Below are 24356 nucleotides of genomic sequence, written 5' to 3'. Positions count from 1 at the left end.
GTGTATGATTTAAAATGAGTCTTTGCTCTTATAAATAAATCTCATGATTTTTTTGAGTGTTAGAGTGACCAAAGCTAATGAATGCTCCCAAGCATCCTCACAGCAGAGGAAACTTATGTAGCAAAGCTGTTTGAAACATCTAGGTGAACGAACAAGGTAGCAACGCAGACAGTCTTACGTAGCTGCAGACATTAACTGCAAGCCCTGGGAACTGATGCTAGATCCAAACTGGCTCTTTCTCTGCTCCTCACTTGCAATGGTTCACTTAGTAGCACATCACGCTCCCTGAGGCAGAACAGGACCTGTTCCTCTCTAGGAGGCTCCTTACCACTGTTGGTGGGGCAAATGCCATCAGCTGAGGGAGATGGCCACCAGTGGCTCCTGCCTCAGAGATGCCATGTGTAACTAATGTTCTAACACTTCCCACAGCCAGCTTCCATTGAGAAGTCAGGCAGCAGACTTGTACCAAGTGGTGACATTCAAGTGTAGAGCTAAGGAGTCAACCTGCTGCCTGCACTGGCTGAGGGACCTCAGTGGGCTTCCAGGAGAGGTGTCACATCTAGAGATGCTGCTAGAAGCAACATGATGGTCTCTGCCAGCTCAGGCACAGGATAAAGCTGAGGACAGTGAGGGCTTATTGCAAGCATCACATCCAGTGTTGCATCTCTAAGGTGATGGCTAATGCCCATGTTGGGAGATCCTACAGAAGGATGTCTGCCTGAAAGGGACTCTCTATCGCATGACAAAAATAGGAGGAATGGAGACACTCAGTGGTGGAAAGGAGCAATAGGGAAAGACAGAATTATCCAGTGTGGTGTGCAAATGGTTCTCATAAACCCTTGAAAGAAGAGGCAGAAATTGTACTTCTGTAGGTTGCTTGGAGTGAGGAAGGGCATGGTGAGGTTTCATCTGCCTGGAGACCATGTGTGAGCTTTGAGTCTGAGTGAAGCCCTAGCCCTGCAGGGCTTTTCACCCTACCCTGGTGTCAGTTCTCCCTTGGTTTAAGGCTGGCAGAGCCAGCAATGTGGTGGTTCTTACAGGCTCATCATTTTGCATCTGTCTGTAGACAGCCTTGTAAAGAGACATCATTCCCACCGCAGGCTGATCCTGGGAAAGCAGGTATAAATACTCCAGGTAGCAGCTTTACTTGTACTAGATATGTTTTGGGGCATTGCTGTTGATCCTTCTCTCTGAGATTCTCCATGTGCTTGTGCTGATGGAGGTTCATGGGAGGGGGGGGATGAGCAAGGCCCATCACTGGTCCTGTGGTGATGTAGCAAGAGGAAGCTTGAGTTTCTGATGCCTTGTTTGTCTTTTCTCAGCAGCAATTTGTATTTCTTCTTACTCTTTGGATAAACTTCATCCTCGAGGCTTGGCTGGATGTCGTACTGTTTGCCTGCAGAGCGGGGTGGTTGTGAGGAGGCAGGGCTGGCCAGCAGGTTACTGATCTTAGTCCTGAACATATTTTAGTAGAAGTTGTGCAAAACATCTGCAGAGATGAGGGAGAGAGAATGTGATGACTCACTTGGAGCATGCTGGACCCCTGTGCTATAAATATAGCCATAAACCCAATGCTTTGTTTGAACAAACAGCGCAATCTGCAACAGCATCTCTAGTGCTTTTTCTGGTACCCATCATGCAGGAACACTTAGACCAGCCCCTGCGGTCGGGGTTTGCTTGCTTTCTGTCAACTGCAATTAGCCAAATTCAGCAACACTTGCCACTGAGAGGCTCAGTGCTATACTGCTACTCTTACAGCAACATGGATTTTTTTTTTTAGCATAAAGGACAATGTAAAAACCCTGCAGGGCAGGAAGAAGTGACTCGGCGCAACAGTTCTGTCCCTTCTAATCAGATTTGTGCTACATTCCACTTACGCTGTGGTCTAATGAGTTTCTCCAAGCTCTCCCCATACTCCTCCCACTCATGCCTAGCCCTTAAAAGTCCCAAGCATCAGCTCATTCATCCAACCGCCCCTCATCTTCCGCCTCTCCCTAAACCACCCCTTAAGCTTTCTCCTGGCCCTTCCCCAGGGGTGTTTGTCCTGCTCTTCCCAGCAAGATCTCTACCTGTCAAGCACCTCTGGGGCTCCTTGGCTGGTCCTGCCTTTCCACTTGGCACTCTCCTCATTGCTGTACTCTAGAGCTGCAGCTCATCAGTTAGTGGGTAAGTGCAAATTCCCTAGCTCTTGGGCCTCCCCACTGCTGGCAGAGACCTTGGGTTTGCCTCTTCCAGATTGGGGAAGTCAGGAATCCTGCCCTCACCAGGTAGAGAAGGCAGAAAATGAAATGTTCTTTGCCTCTTTCCTAGAGCTCTGTGTTCAGCCCAGCTAAGCTTTCATGCTGCAAGGCAGCTGGCATGCTGTGTTCTGCACTCCCCGTGTGAAATATGGATGTGCACGTTCACAGGGTTTCCTCTCTCCTTCCTTAGACACAAGTTGCCTGAGTTTTTTAGGAATGCTGGGTTTAACTAAAAATAGTCCAGACAGTTCAGTAGGCCACAAGATTCCTTCCTCCCAAGGGAATTGGCTTTGTTCTGAGATGGAGCCAAGGGTCAAGGGGGGCCTGGGGGGGGGAGTCTAGGGGAAAAAAGCTTAACTGTGAATTAGAAATGATTGTTTCCAAGTTATTTCATTGACTGTTTTGCTTCTCCAGGCTCAGGCAGACTTTGGTTTGTGCTGGTTAGGTCCTTGTTACCTTGAGGCCTTTCCTTCTGTGCTATCACCCGTGTCTAGGAAGGGTTAAGAAACCTCTTTTAATTGGAAGTAAGGCAATTATGAGGAGGTCTTTGTTGTGGCCTGCACGGACAGAGCTTACTTATGACAAGAAGCAGGAAGTGAACATTTCCTTCCTCTATGCTGTTCTTCTGTTGGATACTGAGCCATGGTGCTGTCCTCCACCTCTGGAGCAGCTGAAGGAGCTTGCCTTTGACAATAACACAGACCTGTGATGCTCATATAGAGCTTTTCCAGTTCTTTTACAGTAAGGAACAAAATTGCGATGAATCTTCTTTAAGACTCTTTCTGCTCCTGTGAAATAACAGTTTTGGCACTGAGAGTGTAAGTTCTGTGGTGAAATCGCCATTTCAGCCTGGACTGTTAAAATGAAGGAGGAAAAAAATCTACTAGTCACCACTAATTAATTTTATTTTGAAATATTTACTTGAACTGAAGTAGTAGCTGCTCTTAAGTCTTTAAAGGATTAGCTGCCTGCTAGTCTTTCATGCCTGCAACCACTTAAGCTATTGCTGCAAATCATGCTGTTAACCTGTCATGCAAGGTTTTAACCTTTCTTTCCTTGTCAGTGGGAAATGTGTGGTACATATGGTCTTGCTGATGTGATAGTGGGAAGTTAAAACATCTGCAGTCAGGTCTTCTGGGGTCTTTCCCCAACTTCTTGAAGGAGGAGAAAGACAGAAAATGAGTATAGTAATAATTGTCCACTTCAAGACATTGCAAAGCCTAATGGGGGGCTGTAGAAAGTTCAGGGAACATGAAATGTTTGCAAATGCATCCTACCCCCTGCCTCTGTGCTTTTCCATGTGCTGTTACCAGGGCAAATAATTCTTCTCCCTCCTGCTGACCTGTTATATTGGAGCGCAATGGAAGTGCTACATCCTTCCTGATGTTTGCTTCCATTTGTCATGCCATGTTGCATCATATTTAACGCAAGCGGCCAAACCAATTGACCAAAACCCAGCTGCCAGGGGAGGATTCACTCATGCAAGAGCATCAGTTTCGGAGCTAAAAGTCATGTTTAGCAAAGGAAGTGTCAGGCGGAGCTAGAAGGAATCTTTAAAGAAAGCTGAGAACTCACCTCAGCAAGGATTATTTCTTACTCTTATGCCTGTAGAAGGGAAAGATCTCAGGTCCTTAAACCTACAAATACTAATTAGTATCGCTATATAATTTTCAAGCAGTTGTTTTCATTAATATGTCATCAGAAAAAGTCTACCAGCTCCTATAAATACTCTATTTTTCTTGTCTCGCAACACTAAGTTCATGTCACAGCATGACTTTGTCACTCCTATTTTGGGTGGTTCTTTTCCAGACAAATGCCTTATTTTTCTCTACTTGATACTGCAGGTCAAGTGAATCTTCTCTGCCTTTTATTGCATGAGAACAGAGGCAGGATTGTAACATGGCTGGTTCAAACGTGTGGTTAAAAATAGGCCAGTGGATGGTCTCCAAACCTCAAATACAAAAAAATTCATTTGTAAAGGTTTCTCTTTGTTGGGTGACCACTTCAAAGTTCAACTTACAAACAGCCTGTGTTTAATCCTCCCCATGAAACAAAGGAGACTATCTGTGACTTGCATCTGCAGTCAGCTGAGACACTGAACACTTGAAGCTGGCAGCCTGCTCCCCTTCTGGGAGTTATCATTGTTCAGCAGGGTCAGCATGATAGGATGCTGTCCTGTTTCAATGCTTCCTGCCCTCTCCATGGGGCATGGGTCCTGGTCTCAGGAGATAAGAGCAGGTGCACATCCCTTCTCCCACCTCTGCTGTAGGGAAAACAACTTAACGGTGGCGAGAGAGGCTGGAGCTTGTAGGACCACTTCAGTGACACTGTATTGCACTGCTCGGCACTAATTATGAGTAGTGGAGAGGTGGCACTTCAGGCAGGGAAGGAGTTAACAAAATAAAGGGCAATTTGCGGGGGAGAAGTTGGAGTTCATTGTTCCAGGCTCTGCTGTGGATTTCCTTTTTATCCTTTCATCTGAGTCTTGCCTTGTATAAAAGGGGTTGCTATTCCTTCCTCTTCCTATTTTTTAGACTGTGAGCCCTTCAAGGCATGGAAGGGCTGTACCTTAACCTGTGTGCAGCAGCACAACGGGAAGGCTCTGTCGGTGGGAACTATAAATAGTGACCCTGTCCAGCCCTGTGGCATCCATGCTTGCTATAATTGCCTGGTTTGCACTCCTGTGACAAGTGTTAGCTCAGCTGTCAGGGAAAGAAGGAACTGAAAAGTATTGCCACAGACAGTTTCCAGCTTTCAATTTGCCTGTTGAGCTTCGGTTTGGGCCCAGTTCTTCTTTCTCCAGCTGTGTGCGAATGAGGATTCCTGGTGTCAGCCCAGTGTGATTCAGGTGGTTCAGTTTCAGAAGCAGCTTTGTAGAGGGCTGTTGTGGTGCTGACTATTTCAATCTTTACCTTCTGCCTCAGCACCATGCTAGTTTTTTGTCTTTTGCCACTTGCTAGCGGAGGTAGGAGTCATTTTTCTATCATTCCTGACATCACTGTGTGTTTTTGTTACTATGTATTCACATGGGGAATTAAATGAGTCATGGAGAGATAGCGGATAAAAGTAATGACAACATCCAAGACCATCCTTCCTCTCTGAACAGATTGTGGATGTTCTTTCAGCATTGCTTGTAAGTGGGTTCAAGCAATGAAAGGTTAAAACAGGGATTCTCTCTGCTATAGCTTGTTTGCTGAGCTGTGAGTAAGCAACCACGAGGGTGCTGCTGTCTGTTCTTTGCAAAGGGAAGGACCTCCATTTGAACTCCCAGTGGAGGCGGCTTAGGAAAACCTGTCTTATCCTGTGCTACAAAATTCTTCTACTAGGCTTCAAAATTTGTGCACTGTGTCCGCACCCTTTTGGGAGAGATTAAGCAGAAATGAGTTGCTGTGGTCCTGCCTAGACACGTCTGTCACCAGAAGCTGCCATTTATCGCCCCAGCTTGGAAAAACAGCCACACATGACCTTGATGCAAGGTGGCACACCCCTGCTTGGAGACATCTCTGTGAGTGACGTAGGCTTCATCTGATGGGTAGCTGCAAGCAAAACACCACTGTGAATGTGCACCACAAAGCAAAAATGTCAGGAGCTGTCAGCCATGGGCTCTTGCAGTGCTTTTCCTGCTGCCACAACATCTCACAGTCAGGAGATGTGGCTCCAGCGATTCAGCAGTATTGGCAACTACAATCGGGCAGAAAGAGGGAGGATAAATGCACGTTGTTTTCCTGGCCGCCTCCTGTTCCCATTCTTCCCAGGATGTAAGGACTCTCCCTTTGTGAGTTGCAGGGGCTGTGCTGTGAAGAGAGGACTGGGAATGAACTCTGGGAGGTGACTAAGTCCATCTCCTCCTTCCTCTGCCAAATGCAGCTCTTCCTCCTGACTCAGCAAGCTAAATCTCATCTATTTAGTACAGCTCCTGAAGTACCAGACGTAACAGCATCAAGAAAATTAGCTTCTCAGCCAAAGCACGAGCTGTCTAGTTGAGTTAGTGTTACTGTAAGTGTTCTTTATTACTCTTCCTTCCCTATATTCTCTGATAAAATTTGGATGAATACCATGTGGCTGATGTGGTCTGAGCAACCCTATAGCACAGGAACCTGTTCTGGGTTGTTTGTATTGTGCTGGCTGCCAGAATCTGCTCTCCATTTACAAAATATTTTGCATATACAAAGGTGAAGGAAGGTGGTCTCTCTCCAAAAGCTACCAGAGGTAAAACCACGTTGGTAAGAACAATAAGGATCCAACAATTCTGCAGCTATGCAGATAACTCTTTTCCCGCTCTCCTATTGATTTATTATGTGAATTCAGGCAGCTGTAACTTTGCAACCACTGCTATTTATCTTTCTATACAGCAAGCACAGCAGTACATCTGACTCTTGGATTGCTGACTGAAGCTTGAGTAATTTGAGTACTTGGACTGAAGTAGTCTGAGATCCTTGGCCTAAAAGCCTTATTTCCTATTAAGAGCACTTTGCACTAATTAAACTTCATAAAATTCTTCCTGGGTCTTACTACCTCCAGCTTGCAGATGACAAAACTGAGGTTTTAGCTCAGATGACAGACCAGGAAGTATGTCGTTCAGTTTTAGAAGTAGTTCTTAGAAAGAAATAATTTTTTTGCTAACTCTTTCTATATAAAGGGGGGGAGACAGCAATCAAGTCATGACTATCCCTAAGATAAACTATAAATGTATGTAGGTCAAGAACCTGAAGTGGTGTTTTCCACTAGGTGGTAGTAGACAGCATTTTTTAAGAAGGGGTATTCATTCTTGCTTTCTTCACCTCATAGAACAGAAACCCAGGGTCTGTCCAGTTCAGTATTATCTTCCCCTTACAGTTATTACTCAATATTCCAGAGGAAGAAGTGAAAATATCACTGCTGGTGAGTTGCTAATTCTTGTTTTTTACCTTTTCTTGGGGAGTCTTCTTTTACCTCCTAGGCAGCTGTTGAAATACTAGTAGTTTTGTTTTTATTTTTTATAATCAAGCAAAAGATATTCCTGTTATCCATGTGCATGTGTGCTGGGTTGTTCTTAACTCCTGGATTCCATCTGTGGGATTTGCATCAAATAGTGTTAATCTGATGTGAGGCAAACTATTTTTTTATTTCCTTGTTATACATTGTTAAAAACCACACCAAGAAAACAAGCTAGGCAATTGGAAATGAGCTGTGGATCCCAGACCCAAAACAATCATCCCTGGATACAACTGAGTGTAAAGTTTTGGTTTGGTCTTTTGGAGATCCTGTACTCACCTCAATGATTCACCTCCCAGTTGAGCTAACACTTTGGTTTATAATGGAAACTTGGAGTAAACAGAAGAGATGCCAGCCAAAAAGATTTCAGCATTTATATTTATGCCAGTAATGCACATGCTGCATCTCAAGAAAACCCTGACCTTCTGTAGTCCTGTCCTTACCATTTTATTTGCACAAAGCCATGAAGAAACAAACAAAACGAAGCTGGTGTGCTTGGGGAACGTACTCATTAAAGGTTACCTCAGACTATCATAATAATACCGTGTTCTCTGGCTGCAGAGAAGGACACGCAGCCTGGGCAAAAGGCTCGACTGTCCTACAGCAATATTTCCTTAGACTTCTAGCTTTGCATGGGTATAACCTCACCACAAAATCAAGCCCCTACTTCCGTGCTGTCATGGAGATGGTGCAGTGATTTGAGCTGGCAAATATCACAAAGCACTATTTGCTCATGCACTCTCTAATCATTACTACTATGATTACATTAATACTATAATATTTATCCTGCATTATGAAAGCAAGCATGATGACTGATTAGTACAAAGAGAGGGAGGAATTGGGACTCAGGACTATAGTCTTACCTGAAGATAGTCAGTGTTACAGGAATTTAGGCCCGTTAAGGTAATTACAGAAGGAATTCAGGCTATATATTTTTGATGGGCAGGTGTTTTACACTGGTTGAATTGGGAATACTGGTGTAAGCCTTCTATTGTGACTAATTGTCTAGATGCAGCACTACCTCACCTGTTCAGGTAAATCCCTGAGTGACCTTTGAGGAGCTCAGATAATCTCCTAGATTAAATGTAACAGACAAGAGGAAAAAAACCAAAGGGAAGGTGTCTCCTGTAGGATCTCAAAGGTCTGCATGCTAAATGATTAATTACTGCTAATTTCTCTTGATAGCATTGCTATGAAGGACATGCACATGTACATCCTGTGTGTCTGATTCTTCCAACTTTTTTATGGTCCTGTGAGTCATTCAGGCAGAAAGTGACTGTTTTTATAAATACCTCATGGTTCTTCACTACATTTCAATAACAAATTATATATGCTAGTAATCCCAGTAAAATTACAGCAGGACCGTGTGACAGCATAAAATGGGCTCTGGCTCCCTGAATGAGTGAAATGCTGGGATATTTTCTGAAACTTTACAGCACAGAAGGCCACTTGGAAGGTAATTTATTTAAGAGGAACAAAGGCCTGAAAAATGCTTTGCTGGGTTTGAGCCCCTGGTTCCAGGGGGTCTAGCTCTGTCAAATTCAATTCTTGGAGTACTAAATCCACCTTTATCACCTTTCCCCTGCTTGTCCTTGGGATTATCATGACCCCAAGGTCTCTATTAAATTTCACTCTGATGTATGTGTCTGAACTTCCTACTTGCAGACCTCTTCCCGTATTACCTGTATTTCACTCTACGATCTTCTAGCAGGGGAGGACAGGTTAGAAAATTATAACACTTAAAAACCAAAATAGATATAGAGCTGTGTCTCTGCCAATGATTTCTGAACACAGGAAGTCCTTGTAGGGAGACTGCATCACTGAATACATATGATCCATCTTCCTGTACAAACTCCTGTCAACAGCAAAACTGCTGCAGTCTCAATCAATCTTGCATTACTAAAATGTCCCTTACATCATGGCTCTGTGCTCCTCTACCCTAACAAACAAAGGCTATTAATGTTTAAAAGCTGCACTAACTCTCTCTCTCTCTGTTTGGGATAAGGCCAGGTATTGAATAATGCTAAGGGATCAATAGTCATAATCTAGAGCAGCAGAAGAGGTATGTTGTGACTTATCTGTGTCCTATGTAGTTCTCCATATGGTTCATTTGAAAGCCTTTTAGAAGCTTAACCAGGAAACTCTTGCAGGGAATGTGGAAAAAATGATGCACAAGGATAAGAAGCACAAATGCTCCAGAGGCCTTAAAATAAGCTCCTGGGTTTTAATGGGATCTGCTGAAACCCTCTTTATAGGGGCAGCGGGATGGAAGGGGTCAGACAGCTGGCGAACAAATACTCAGTAAACATTCCCTGTAGCTGAACTCTGTGCAAACAGCAACTATTAAGGCAAAGACCTGAAAGATCAACAAAGAATTGCAGGTCTGGGTAAAATGATGCAATGGATTACAATTAGTGTCACTGGTCTGGGGAGCGCAGGCTTTCCTATTGACTTACAGCTACGAGGCACCTTAATCAAATAATGAACGGGGCTGGGGGGGGGGGAGAAAGCTCACATCAGTCAATATATCTCAAGGACACCTACTGTAAATTAGCAGGCTGATGGTTGTAGCATGGTTTCGTTGTATGGAGAAAAGGTAGAAATTACCGGAGGCAGCTGCAGGAGCTTGGCTCCGGCTTCCCAGAAAAGCATTGAGTGGCAAAAGGTTTCAGGAGCCGGCTGGCTCTTGGCAGTCCGAGAACTGTGTGTACTGCAAAGGGCAGAAGCCAAACTGAAGTGAGTTAACGCTATCAAAACCCATTTAGGAATCTCAGGTTTTGCCGACAGTGATGCAGAGTGGCAGCATCCATCTTTGGTATGGGGTATTAAAGTGGCAGATGTCTGTGGGATATCTGAAAACACCCAACTCCATGCACTGGTGGGGGGTCATGTCAGGTTTGCCCCTGCCAGAAAACTGAAAAGCTCAGAAAAGTGAGATTGTAAGAGGGATATGCATGTGTCAGAAGTGTCATGTTTTGGGGGGCTCAATTTCCTTAGCCTTCCTCTCCATTCCCCCCCCCCCCCCCCCCATTCTCTTATTATACAATCTTTTTTTTTCCTAAAATAACCCAAACCCCAGAAAGGTCCAGGGCTAACAACAGCCTGTGGTGACACCAGGTGAGCACCATTTTCCTGGGGGCTGGGGAAGGACACACCACACGTCCAAAGACCAAGCGCCTCGTGGGGGGGCGATCCCCGCTGAGGAGGATCAAGCCCGGCCGGGAGCCCTCCCAGTCCCCTGGAGCTAACTCGGCTCTCGGGCCGCCCAGGGCCGCCATGGCGCCAGGGCCCGCAGGGAAGAAGGGAGAGCGGCAAGCGCCATCTTGTCGGGGGCGGAGCGGGGCCTGGCCCGCCCCGTGCTCTGCCTGCCGGGGCGGCCCCGGCCCCGCCACACTCGCCGCTGCCGACCGAGGGGAGCGGAGCCACAGTTCTGAGCGCCATTGCCTCCCTCAGCCCGCTATGGCAGGTGAGCCCGTCCTCCTCCTCCTGCGAGCAAGGCACCGCCGCTCGCTCGCTCGCCCGCCTGTCCTAAGGGCGAAGCCTCGCCGGCGCCTCCCCCGCGGCGCTCTCCCCTCAGCCCGCTGCGGTTATTGCTCTCGCCTCCCGCCTGCTGTCACCTCCATCCCGGCCCCCCGCCGCCGCCTGAGAGCCGTCCTCCATCCCCAGACGCCCGGGGCTTGCCCCTTCCTCCTCCGGGGAGGTGGGTTGGGGCTCCCCCGCAGCCTCCACCATGTTGCCCGGCTGCCGTTCACCTTGGCCGCGCGGCTCCTGCCCCTCCTGCGCCGTCCGTACCTCTCCTCCTCTCCCTTTTATTTCACATTTATATTTTTAAATCCCTCCATATTCTCCGTGCCGGCATTTTCCGGCTCGGCATCGCCTCCAGCCCGTGCTGGGTGGAGGGGAAGGGGCACCCATCTGGGGCATGGCCTGGGCGGCCGCGGGAGAGGGGATGCCTGAGGCGGGCACCTGCGGCGGGATCACCTGCCCTGCGAGGCAGAGACACCGGTGGGCAGTTATCCGTGGGTCTGGGGCGGGGTGGGTGGGTGGTATTTGCTCTGTTCCCTTGAGGTAATCTTTTTTAATTTTTTTTCTTTAATCTGAAACAAAATGGGTGGTAGAGTCGTAAGCTTGGAAATGGGATGGAGAAATGCAGGTTAATTCTCCCCTGGTCCTGAAGGGGTGGCCTCGCTTTCTTGTCTGATCCCGTTCTCGTGATATGCTTTGAGGTTGGGGTTTTTTTTCCCCTTTTTATTTATTTGTTTGCTTTTTTGGTTGGCTTTTTTTTTTTCAATGCAGATCGAGGCAGTAAATATTTCTGGTTTTGCTTTTGACTTGCGAGCCCCATTTGGTATTGTGTGTGGTTTTCTTTTGTTTTAAGGTACATTTTGGGTAAAAATAAGTGATGTAGGTAGTGCTGAAAAATGCCCGAACAAAGCTTGTTGAAAGCCTTCCATTAGATTTCCTTACTTAACGGCTAACAACTAATATCGTGCATTTCTGTTGTTAGTGGCTTTTGCCTTTTTTCATAAAAGATGGGAATGCAAGCAGAGGCTTGTACAGTTTTGTTCCTGTCCTTTCATTTTGGAGCTGTCACTGTCATTTTGTAGACTGGGAAGACACACACTTAAATGTGGTTTGGGGTCCCGTGCAGCGCATCCCTTAACCTGCCAGGTAAGTGCAGACAGAGGCTGACCTCGAAAGGGAGCTGCAGGCAGAGCCAGTAGAAGATTCTGGCAGGAAAGGGAAATCCCCAGATGTATTTAAAACAAGGTAAAAACCTCACGTGTTCAGTTTTTCCGTCTTACCATTTGCCCCATGCAGATGACTCTCTTAGTTCAGTGCCAGGTAAATGCTGGGCTCCCTGTTGCTGTTGAACTTGACCAGCTGAAATAAAAACACCAAATGCTCTGTTTTTACAGGGAGCTTAATATGTCTGTGTAATCCTCACTGCAGCATGGTGTTGCCATACTTGAGCAAGCTTTAAATTACCCAGTTTAAGCTTAAAAAAAACCCAGACTGTTTGGGGTAGTGGTTTTACTGGCAGCTGGAGTTTGATGCAGGCTATAAAACCCAGCGGAGAAGCAGAACAAATACTGGAGCGATTAGCTACTGATGTGCTGCACACCTTGATCTGCCTAGTGATTTCACTGTAGATAAAGGATTGTTGCAACAAGTAGCTCAGGTTAGTAAACTGGAAAATAATCCTTGAGATATGTAGAACAATTGGATTAGTAGTTGATGAGGTTTTACAACCCTGCTCCTAGCTTTGAGTCACGATCCAGATAGCTTGAAATTAGAGCAGCATTAACATGGAGATGCACCTGAACAAATTCAACCTTGGGCTAGCAATGAGGTTAAACAAGCCCTGAGATTTTTATCATGGATTTAAACAAGCCTTTGGCTTTAGTAAAGATGCAAGTAGGAGTTGAAGATGCCTTGTCAGAGCCCTGGGGGTAGGGGAAGGAGGTAAGGACTGTGATTCTCAAGGGTGGGTTATGCTCCTGCTGGTCCTTAATAGGCCACATTCATATGGTTTAAAATCCATCCCAATCTGCCACTTGTCTGTAAGCCTTGCTCTTAGCTAGGCTTGGATTTGGTGAAGTGCTTTCTTGGTGCACCCAGCTCTCACGTTGAGTAGATGTAAGGAGCTGGATGGAAATAAGGTTCTCTGAGTACAGACCTCTTGCTCGTTTTGCATTTTCAGTACAGAAACAAATCTGAAGGAAAACCAGCTAGCTTTTCAAATAGTAGGATAATTTGGGCTGCAGGTTGATGAATGTTTCCTTTTAAGCAGCCCCCATCCATCACCAACTGGGTGCTCCCAGCCTTGCGGTGACCCCTCAGTGGTGCTGGTACCCCTATGGATGGCTGCTCAGGCGGTGAGGTCAGGGAGCTGGGTTTGGGTTAGCCTACAGAAGTCTTGCTTTTATACTGAAGCCAGATCTGTTTGGAGAAATTTTTATCTGCTCCTTACCTTCCCTGAGCCACAGGTAAACCTGTGTGTACATCCCTAAAACTGTACCGAGTGAGGTATGTGGATGGGTTTTTTTAAAGACTGTTAATAAGAGAATTTCTGTCTTCTGTAGTTGAAGCTAACAGGGAGTTGAATTCCAGTGGACAAATAAAAGTCGTGTCATTGTTGGCATTATTTGGTTGGAGACTATTTTTTTCAGGGGGAACTTAAGATAATGCCAGGGTTTGACGATTATTTTTTTTTCTAACAGAAAACTTAATGACTGTGGATTTCCCCCACATTTGTTTAGAAGACTCTGCAGAAGATGCTGCATTTGTATGCAGTTACTATTTCAAAGGTTTTTAAATTAAACCAAGTTGTGTTTTCTGGTTTTGATTCTGTCAGTATGTTTTGTTTGTTTGTTTGTTTGTTTTTCTTCCTGGTATAGCCAAATCTGTTAACTTCCTCAATATAATGAACTTTCTTATTGTGCTATGAAGTGGCTTTGTTGTGCCGTTTGGGTTGGTTGGAGACGGTTGAAAAATAAACGGGTGAAACTTTACCCATCTTCAGTAGAGATTCCTCCAGAAGTGGCTGCTAAGCTGCTCTAATGACCTAATCTGACCTGCAGCAGTTAACCTCTCCTGATTCTTGTGTGTACAGGGGGAAGTCAACTGGCACGCAGATTACAAAACAGTGTCCCATGCAAGGTGATTTTTGGATCTTGTTCTGCTGTAGCTGTTCCTGTCAGCTTCTTTGTGTGAACCACATAAGAAAAATAGTAAGAAAACTCAAGCCTGAAAAGATTCTGTGGGGCCATTTCTTCAATAGATTTATTTTACTTTCAAACACTTCTTTATGCATTTATCCTTACAAGAGAAAATGCAAATGGTTGTGCAGAATGGTTTTTCTTCCACTGAAGATGATGGTTCATGTATTGCTGGAAAAATTTATTTGTATCAAGTGTTCTTATTTCTGAAGCCTTAGTGGCCCTGAAACAGTCCGACAGCAGTTACAGTGTTTTATTTTACTTAAAAGCTGCAGGAAGAAAATATTAACAGTCAAGATGAGTAGAGAGAGATGCATCATGATGTAGTGTAAGGCAGGAATAAAATAAATCATTTAAAAAGAAAGCTATTTGCCATGTTCTCTAGCCGTTCCCAGGGGTGAAGTGCATTAAGACGTTCTGCTAACTTCATGGTACTGCATGTAATGCTTTTATTGGTACTGGGGACCATATTTTCTTTATGGCTAAATATTTTTAGTTGTTATGAGCCATCCTATGACAATGTTTATTTGAAGGCAGAGAAGAAATCTGATGATATTTGGCCATTTTCAGGTTATGGGAAGGAAAAGTTTGCTATTTGAATGCTCTTCTATCAGGGATGAATCTAAACGTGGATTTCTTGCCATGGCAACTTGGTCATGAAAGGAGTAGAACTACCTCTTTGGGAAAGGGAATTGGGGTGTTAAAACATTGCCGGCACTTGGTGGGGAAAGGAAATAGGAGGGAGAACTAGTCTTCTAGTTAAGAAGTCTGCTCCAGTTTTATTCCTTGCGCTCAGCATTAATCTTGGCCATTTCTGTTGCCAAACAGCGATAGAAATGTGTATTGCATCAGAAGTACAGTGTGCCTAGCAATGCGCTATGCGTCTCCTATGGCTTTCTAATCCAGTGCCCTCTCAGTGGTTTGATGAACTTATTTTTTGGTACTGAACATTGTCATCAGTCTAGTAAATAGTGAATCATCATTCGCCTTGGGTCTGCAGAGAGCTGTGGCTCTTTTCTTGGCTGTGCCGTGGCCCCAGAGTAGTGCTGGGCTGAGAGGGGATTGAAAACTCGGGGCTGGTTTTGGGAAAGATGAATTAACCACTGAGGTCCCAGCCAGACTGTTGTGAGGGAGTCCCAAAGCACACGTTTTGGTTGTCTCCATCCTGTGCAGCAGGGACTGTTGAAATACTCTTTGTTCCTGTCTGACAACTCCATTTTATTATTTGCAGAGGAATGGCTGGGCTTGAGGTAATTGTAAAACTGGTCTTTTAACGGGTTTATAATTAGAAATTCAATGATTTCAATCTCCTTGTGTCTCAGTTGTTGGGCCAGAAGATGAAAATGCAGGTTATGGTGGGGAGGGGAATACACTTACCATCAAAATGTCTGTTTTGTTTGTTGGTGGTTTTTTTATAATTTAAAAAAAAAAAAAAAGCTTCAGGAGAGAATAAATTTTGTGCTATTCTGGTGAAGGGGAATTTCCAGAATTTCTTCTCTCCATATTCAGGCAGCCAGGATATTTTATTCTTCCCCCAAACCCTACCTTACTAAGCATGTGATAAAATTGACCTGTGTTGGTAAGAGCGTGTCACTTGCAGCTCAGAATAACGGTATAGCTGGATTTTAGCTTGTGTATTATGGAGACCAATAAATCTTTCTCCTCTGAATGAGTGATGTTTTGATCTTGTACTTGCGTCAGCAAAATGTCTGAGAAAACAAGCTCTGTCTAATAGTTATTTTTTTTAGGAGCAGATGGGGGCAGATTAGTCCAGTTGTAATTGTGTTTGAGGTGCTGTAAGTAGCAGCACGGTACCTGTGAGTATTTTCGAACTTTTAGGCTCGGCGTGGTATGAAAGCAAAAACTGAATTGTTTGTGTGTGTTTGGATTTAACCAGCATTTGCTTGTTATCTCCTTTGTGATAAAAGGGACTGTTTTAATTCGGCACCCGTTTCCTTTACGCTTGCATTAGATTAAAATTGCTTGAAGTATGGGCTCAAATTAGTATAAATGGTGAAGGAGAAATTGACTCACCGTTATTTTGGTTTTGACTGTTTTGAAATGTAGTGACTCACTGAATGGATTTTGAATGGCTGCATGTCCCCCAAATTTGTTGTCTGAATTTATTTTTAAATCAAACTATTGCAGTGCTCGTGTCACTCGAACAGTTGGCTGAAGCATTTTGAGAATGCATGGTAGACAGCAGTGCTGGCCTAGCAGGAAAGTAAGTAAAAAGTGACTTCAGGGGGGTTTTACGCATTTACATTCCTGGGCATTAACCTCCTGTTTGTGGATGCTTTGAGTAGTTTGGGCTCTAAATGTAGCAACACATTTTAATTGGATTTACTCTTATTTTGCATGGCCACAAAAATGCAGCCTAGGGCACTAAGGCCTATTTTAGTGGTATGCTGGCTATTAGTACGCTTGTAAGATTGTAAAAGTTACAATCTTAACAATCTTAGAATAAAGTGCAGTTTGGAAGCTTTAATAGGTAGGTGCCTTAAACACGGAGTCTACCAAGTGTGCTCTTCGCTGTGTTTATATGATGAGGCGGTTAATGTGCCGTTAGTGAGTTGATCCCAGTTTTCCAGTGCTCTGGATTTCGTAGTTTACCTGGTGTTAACAATGGGAAGGAAATGCTGGAGATCTTTGACCGCTGCAGTCTGCCATTAAGCACATCTTTATTGAGCAGTCTTTCTTTTCTAGCACAGAAGTAGTGATCTGAAGGGTTTCTTTTTTTTCCTGGCCTTCTTCCTTTTATCACCTACCTGTATTGTCTTGTATTTAAGCATATAGCTCAGTGTTGCTGTTTTGTTGTGCTTTTAAAGAAAAAAGTGTGTATATGTTCTTATTCAAGGTCATATAGAGTATCTCCTAAAAACAGACATGTGACTCCATTTCACGACTTTAACATTTAGAAGCTTGGAATGGAAATAAAATGCTGCACCGCAAAGTTAGCAACCTCTTATTTTGTGTGCTGAAGAAAATAAGTGTACCAGAGTTAATAGCACTTAAATGGACTGTGCTGTGATAAGGTTTGAATTTCCATGGAGTCTTTGAATCCCAATGGCAGGAAAATAAATTTGTAAATTCTACAATTCTTGCTCTGTTTATTACTTGCCCTTTGTGTGGAGAATCCCATATTCAGACCCTTAACCATACCTGAGCAAAGAAAACACATTCTTGTTTTTGCAGATGATGTACTCTAAAGCACCAGCTGCTTCACAAGTTATAGCAGCTTTTTTCTTTCCTTTTTCATTTTTTTTATACAAAATGAATTGTTTCTGAAAGTTGAGCTAGATGTTCCTGATGCAAGAAGTGTTTACTTGGTAATATTTTAAGAGATTAGAGTTTTTGATAAAAGCTTAGAAAATACGGTTTCCTGATGAGCATTTCATTGTATAAAGGCCAAACGTAGGAAATAACTGGGATTCAGACTGACAAGAAAGAAATTGGAGCTCCAGGTCCCTGTTCTGTAGGATCAGACTGCAAGAGATAATTGCAGCATTCTCATACTGTACTGTGTCCTTTCGCAAATGGGAATAACAACAGTTATCAGTTGTTTGCTGATATTTGATGTATGTATTTGCATGGGTACTGTTTAGTTTTGTGTGTGGAATTTTAGGAGATTATGCTGAGTGTAAAAAGTTATTGTCAATATGATTTTACAGGGCTGTATTCTGGTTTATTCAGACTGTTAGACACTTGTTGGTTACTTTTACTTTATTTCAACTTCCCAATAGATGCTTTTAAAACTCAAACAAAAAAATTAGATGGATGAGGGTGTGGCTTTTTTTTTTTTTAAATACCCAAGTGTTCTGGTTTTGTTGTGGTAAGATAGTATATCTATTTATTTGCTCTATCCAGAAACTGAAAAATTAATGCAAACAGCTCAATTTGTGCTGTATTCATTTCAGAAGATAGAAAATAGAAAATCTGCCTTGGTATAAATAATAATCTTTAGTGTTGACTGGTCCTACGGCTTGAATTTTCCTGGATGGCTAGCTGCGTACTGAGGTCTATAAACTGAGTCGGCTCTTACAGGTCAGGCTTTCAAACGAGCTGACGTTTTCGTTGTCCGTCTGTCTTGTTTGCAAGTATCAGAAAAAGCCTGAGCTCTTTTGGAGATGATACGTGATCCTTCTCATAAAAACATAGATCTAAAAAACCCTTTCTGCAGAACGGGAAGAACTGCTGTAATCTTGAGCCCTGGGTACTTGTAAACATCCATTGCTAATGAGTCTTCCTCTTCTTTGGAAGGGATCAAACACATTTAATGCTTTACATGAAAATGACTAATAAGGCACAATCAAATCAAGCAAAGTTGTCAATTAAGCCTTCTATTAAGTTTCTTAGTACAAATGAGCCTGAACCCAAAGTATTATCTGAGCTCTCCTCCTTGGCTGTTTGGTTTTGGTAAAGATTTTATGATCAGTATTAGCCCAATTTTTAATCTCACTTAGGTGCACAGTTCCTTGCTTTCTAAACGTGCCGAGTTGTAGAACGCAGAACAGCGCACCGAGTGTATTAAGATCTGAGTCTAATTACTGTTTTTGTTCTGGAGGCTGTTGTGACAGATAACGTTTTGTTGAATGGCAGGTAATAGATTTATTATGGAGACACACAGCATGTGGGTACCTTCAAAGGAGACTCTGTCTGTATTGGTCTTTTCTCCTCTTAATTATTCAAATGGAAAATTTTGTTTGAGGGCAAAATGTACACCTAAATGATATGACTCCAAATAGTAGCAGCAAAGAATTCTCGCATTTTAAGCGATGCCAATTAAGTAAGAATGATTTTGATTTTTTTTTAAAGTAGTGCTATACAGACATCTGCAAAAGAGCCCTGAAGATGAAGGAACCAGTAAGGTACAGTATTGAAACTGCAGTATATTGGCTAAAAAAGGGTTGTTTTACTGGCAAAAATCACAATGAAGTATTCCACTAAATGTTGCCAAAATACCTTTTTGTAAAAGGCGTGTCTTGCTGAAAAGTAAAAGCTTTCCTTCAATAAACTATAGTTGGCATAAGTATTATAAGTAATGTGAACTCTGTCAAAATATTACAGTTTTTTGTGCTTTTCCTGAGCAATCGGTTCGGTATTAAGTGAACCGTTCCATTTCTGTCACTTCAGTTGAAGAAGAATTCACTTACCCTTCTGTAACAGTTTTGTTGCTTGTAGGGCTATTTAATGCATTAATATATATTTAATGCATTCTTAATTAACTGCTTATGTATGAAGAAAAGTCATCAAAGCTATTGGACTAAATTTCATCTTACATTTCTCCAGGGTAACGTGTTAAATGACGTACAGGTTAGATGTCAGCTGGGTTTCAACAAGTCTTAGTTACCTCCTGTCTCTACTAATTGTCCCTGTGGAGTCAGAGAACTGAACCGGTGGCGTCAAGTTAACTTCAGCTGCAAGCAAGATGCACAGATGCACGTTTATAAGGAAGTAGAGATCATGATTGCTGTGCCAGTAAACACTTTCACCTAAGCCTGCCTGAAACACGAGTACGGGAAGTTAACCAGCAGGTCTAGTTAAACACAAGCCTCTCTCTGTAAACACTTCCAGGCTCATTGTGAAATAAATAAATTAGTAATTGGTTGGCTTAACGTGTGGGAATCAAATGCTGGGTTGCATGCAGTCGTTTAGTATGTGGGCAGAGAGTAAGTAGTGCTGGTTTAACTTGAAAATCATTAATGGCAATAATGACAATTTTTCCCTGTGGCTATGGCTATGAGAAACCAAGCTATGCTTAGTGACCAAAACTCATGGGACAAACAGTTGGTCAACAGTTATTGGTAGTAATGATATTAGCAATAATAGATGCTATTATTATTAATATTATTATTAATAATAATAGCATCTATTATATTGCTTTATGGTACCAATAGATGATCTGCTTGTGCCCAGCCTTTTGCCAGTTCCAGCAGAAATAAATTCTCTTGCCGGTTTGGGGGTTGGCTCCATGTCAGGACTCGGGGGCTCTAAAACCCAGCGCAGTGACAACTTACTTCTGGGAAGGTATTTGAGCAGATGTGTCGGGATTTTGCTCCCAGCAGTCTGAAGCCTGAAGATACTTGGCCTGCAGAACTGAGGGTACCGTGTAACACAGCAAAGGTTGCCTGCACAAAAGCACACGAAGAATCATGCTGTCTCTCCCCCTCAGCGCTTGGAAGCCTTGAAACATTTCCTCTGCAAGGGGTATAAATTTGCTGAATATTCCCAGGAAAGATTTCTTGAAATAATCTTGAAGGAATGAAAGGTTGCCGAGCAAGGAGGGCATAACTCTCCCAACTGGATAATTAAAAAGAAAATTAAAAAGTGTGCTAAGTTTGAGATTGACTTGTGGCCATGCTTTGAAGATTAAAAGGGCTTTTTTCATTTCAGATGAAGGAGGTTGGGATTGGTGGGAGGAGGAGTTGCAGCTGCTGGAGCAGTTGGGCAGTGCTGTGAAGCTGCATTTGCCGTTCGCTTATTGAACCGTGAACGAGATACCAGGATCACTGAACAGAAGCATGGCTATCTGCTCTTTTTCTCCCCCTATTTTAAAACATTTAGTCTTGCAGCTAAAGTTTTCACCTGGCTGCTTGCTGTTTAGTGCAGGTAGATTTTTAGGCATCTCAATAAATGGCATTTTGAATGCAAAATGTGTTTTTGTATAAACATGTTTTACCTTTAGAAAATGAAAATAATGGCAACTTCAACTGAAGGATAGAACTTTCTATGTTAGATATATATATAGGGAGAGATAAAGCTAAAACATTAATGTGCTAACTAAATGGTAACAGCAAAATAATGCTGAAGTAATACCAAAAAATTACAAAATTGCAACTTTAGCAGGTAACACCAACAGATGTTTCATGCCTAGACTTGGTGTATAAATTTGCATCTCCACTTCATTTTGTGATCTGTGGCATTGAATAGCTCAGAGCTGTTGGGCTGATCATGGATTTTTTTGATCATGGATTTTTGCTCGTAGCTAGAACCTGTGAGTGCACCTAGGACATGCTTCTGTGGTGTGACGTTAGAGAAATGAAGAGACTGAAGTCGTAGATGTGAAGTCTACCTGGAGAGTTCCTGTTTGTTGTTTATTAGATGCAGGGTTATTAGAGACTCGGGCTTATTAGGTCACTTGTGTGTTGTTCCCTTGACTGAGTTATTGCATACTAGAGTTTGGGCCGTACACTGTCGTCTTCTAAGTGTATGTTGAAGTTGACAGCATTTCCCTGGGCATCTGGGGATACGTGAAGGTAATGATGCTTTAAGGGTAGCAACCTCACATGGTGCTATGTTGGCAAATAAACAGGTCTTTCTTTTGTCAGTTCCTAGAAGAAAAAGGATGTGAGCTTTTGCCTTTAATTACAAGCATGCTTGGAGGTCCAGGAAAGACGTAGGCGTCCGACTGAGTTTATGGACATGGTGAATACAATAGCAGGTCACAAAAAGCACATTCCTTCTCCATTAATTTTTGAAGCGCTTTGATCGCTGTGCCTGTGGAGTATATGGCTTTGGCTTCACTACTCTGTTGTTGTTTTTTTTTTCCTTGAAAATGATTTCCTATTTCTTGCCCAGCAATCAGCCGTAGGTATGTTTAAAGACACCTCCGTCTTGTAATTACTTCTTTATGTAGAACAGCCATCGTTGTGCTTTGATATCCATCTCAGACCCTAAATTTTTCTTACAAGTATTTAAAAATGCACAGTTGCAGGAGAAGTTCTAAGAAACACTGCAATACAAGCTGTAACTGAATTCAGGATTTAAGAACAACAGAAGTTGGGCACAAAGCATCGCATTCTCTAACTACTAAAGTGGAATTCACTTAACATGGACTGCCTCTAGGTATCCTTTCTGTTTGATGAGAGAGATGTACATTTTAATGAGTTGAGTCACGTACAAGGGGTATGTGTAGGTAGTACCCAGGACCGTGCATTGCTCACTGAATTAAATGGTAAGCTTTCAAAGCAGTTTCAGTAATTCTTTGTGTATATTTGATATAGCATGAGGGAAGAGAAAGTAGATGTTTTCATATTAAAGCATATCTTCTGGTAAGTGCTTTTTCAAGGAATTTATAATTCAATGGATTTATAAATGTCTCTGTAAGATCAAACTTAATGGCTTAGCCTTTCTGCTGTTCCAAGTTGTGGGTGGAAGTGGATCTATTTATTCTACTAATATGTGATGCTATTTTCTTGTGTTTGCTGTATTATGTTAAGTGTATTCTGGAAGATGTTCATGGGAGTCTGTTGTATAAATTGAATCTTTTCACTGATGTAAAAGATTACATGTTTCATAGAATGATAGACTGGTTTGGGTTGGAAGGGACCTTAAAGACCATCGAGTTCCAACCCCTGCCATGGGCAGGGACACCCTCCACTACACCAGGTTGCCCAAAGCCCCATCCAGTGTGGCCTTGAACACTTCCAGGGAAGGGACATCCACAGCTTCTCTGGGCACCCTGTGCCAGGGCCTCACCACCCTGATAAAGAAGAATTTCTTCCTCAGATCTCATCTCAATCTCCCCTCTTGCAGCTTCAGGCCATTCCCCTTGTCCTGTCACTCCCTGCCCTTGTCACCAGCCCCTCTCCAGCTTTCCTGTAGCCCCTTCAGGGACTAGAAGGTGCTCCAAGGTCTCCCTGCAGCCTTCTCTTCTCTAGGCTGAACCACCCCAACTCTCTCAGCCTGTCTCTAGAGCAGAGGTGCTCCAGCCCTCGCATCATTTTCATGGCACTCTCTGGACTCGCTCCAACAGCTCCATGTCCTTCTTGTGCTGGGGACCCCCGAGCTGGACGCAGCACTGCAGGGGGGGTCTCACCAGAGCGGAGCAGAGGGGCAGAATCCCCTCCCTCAACCTGCTGGTCACGCTGCTGGGGATGCAGCCCAGGACGTGATTGGCTTTGTAGGCTGCAAGCGCACACTGCCAGCTCACGTTTAGCTTTTCATCAATCGATACCCCCAAGTCCTTCTCCTCAGGACTGCTCTCAATCTGTTCTCTGCCCAGCCTGGAGTTGTGCTTGGGATTGCCCCGACCCACGTGCAGGACCTTGCACTTGGCCTTGTTGAACTTTATGCATTTTGCACAGACCCACCTCTCCAGCCTGTCAAGGTCCCTCTGGATGGCATCCTTTCCCTCCAGCATGTCGACCCACCACACAGCTTGGTGTCATCAGCAAACTTGCTGAGGGTGCGCTCGATCCCACTGCCCATGTTACCCACAAAGGTGTGAAACAGTGCTGGTCCCAGGACCGACCCCTGAGGAATGACCCCTGAGGAATGCCTCTCGTCACTCATTATCACTTTGACAGGAAGTAGTTGGGAGACACATTTGGCTGTCACAAACGAGGCATCCTACACCTTGCCGTCCTGATGGACCAGGTCGTTCTTGCAAAGGAGATGAGCCTTTTTCTGACAGCGTTGCTCTGAGAAGGGTGTCTTGCCACATCTGAATTTTTATTTTCTTTTTAATTTTTTTTTTTTTAGGTAAGTTCTGGAACAGAAAACCTCTTTGTAACATTTTTTCAGTGACTGCATCAGACTTGCCTTTTCATGCTGTTCGTTCTTGTTATTCCCTGCCAATATCTGAAGGTTCAAAGGAGGGATTTAGTTACCAGGTGTTTGTGGTCACTGAGTCATGTTATTATCAATTTCGATCATGTGAGATAACCGTTGTGTGCCATCCCTATACACAAGACACAGTTTTCAGTACAGTGGAAATCGGTGACTTCAAAGAGGAATTTTGTGCTGCAAAACTAGGGAGGATGGCTTCAGAATAAATATTCCAACTCCGAATGTTGCCTGTAAATTGTCAGTTTACCAATGTGTGTCTAGCAGGAAACATATGTAATTTGACTCTGACACTCTAAAGTATTTGTTTCATCCTGAAACTGAACACTGTATGTCTGAGAAGTCAGCAAAAAATTGGATTTTCTCATAATAATCAGAAGTGAACTCCTCCTATGAGTAACATTCTCAAGCAAGAGAAATGCTCCCATCAGTTTAAATTTCAGATATTAAGCAGGTAATAAAAATGATGACTAGCTATGTAGGATCATCATGACAATGCTTCTTGCACTGAAAGAGCAAGGTAATTGTCTACTGTGATTTTACTTCCATCAGTAAAGTGCACAATACGTAGAGCTTCTCATCTGTTTATTCCCGCTTGTCTTTCAGTGCATGATGGAGTTTGAAGATGCACTGTGAAATATTCCACTGTCTTGAATTAAAAGCAAGAGTTATATCTTGAATTAACATTCATCTCGAGTATGGCAGTGATTAAGTACCTATTCACTGCGAGGAATTTTAACCAAACAACCTGCGATTAGATCTGTCCAGACTGTCGATCATGGAAGCTGGGGTTTAAGTGGAGGCATCCAGATTAGTAGGTCGTTTATTTGCACTACATTATTGAGTGTAAATA

At 43.4% G+C, this 24356-nt stretch overlaps 1 protein-coding gene across 5 annotated transcripts in view; it reads left to right on the top strand.

Annotated features, from left to right (window-relative positions):
- The first annotated feature begins 10542 nt into the window (after positions 1-10542).
- Positions 10543-24356, top strand: part of SLC23A2 (solute carrier family 23 member 2) — a 58761-nt gene continuing 44947 nt past the window's right edge. For 2 of the 5 annotated variants that reach the window (XM_054804433.1, XM_054804436.1), the window contains exon 1: positions 10566-10680. The gene's annotated coding sequence lies outside the window, so the exon portion shown is untranslated. Of the gene's footprint in view, positions 10681-18773; positions 18805-24356 lie in introns of those variants that run through there. The other 3 variants (XM_054804437.1, XM_054804434.1, XM_054804435.1) reach the window with 3 other exon arrangements.

This window comes from Grus americana, chromosome 26, assembly GCF_028858705.1.
Source record: "Grus americana isolate bGruAme1 chromosome 26, bGruAme1.mat, whole genome shotgun sequence".
NCBI lineage: Eukaryota > Metazoa > Chordata > Aves > Gruiformes > Gruidae > Grus > Grus americana.
This window is presented reverse-complemented; position numbering and strand designations above follow the sequence as displayed.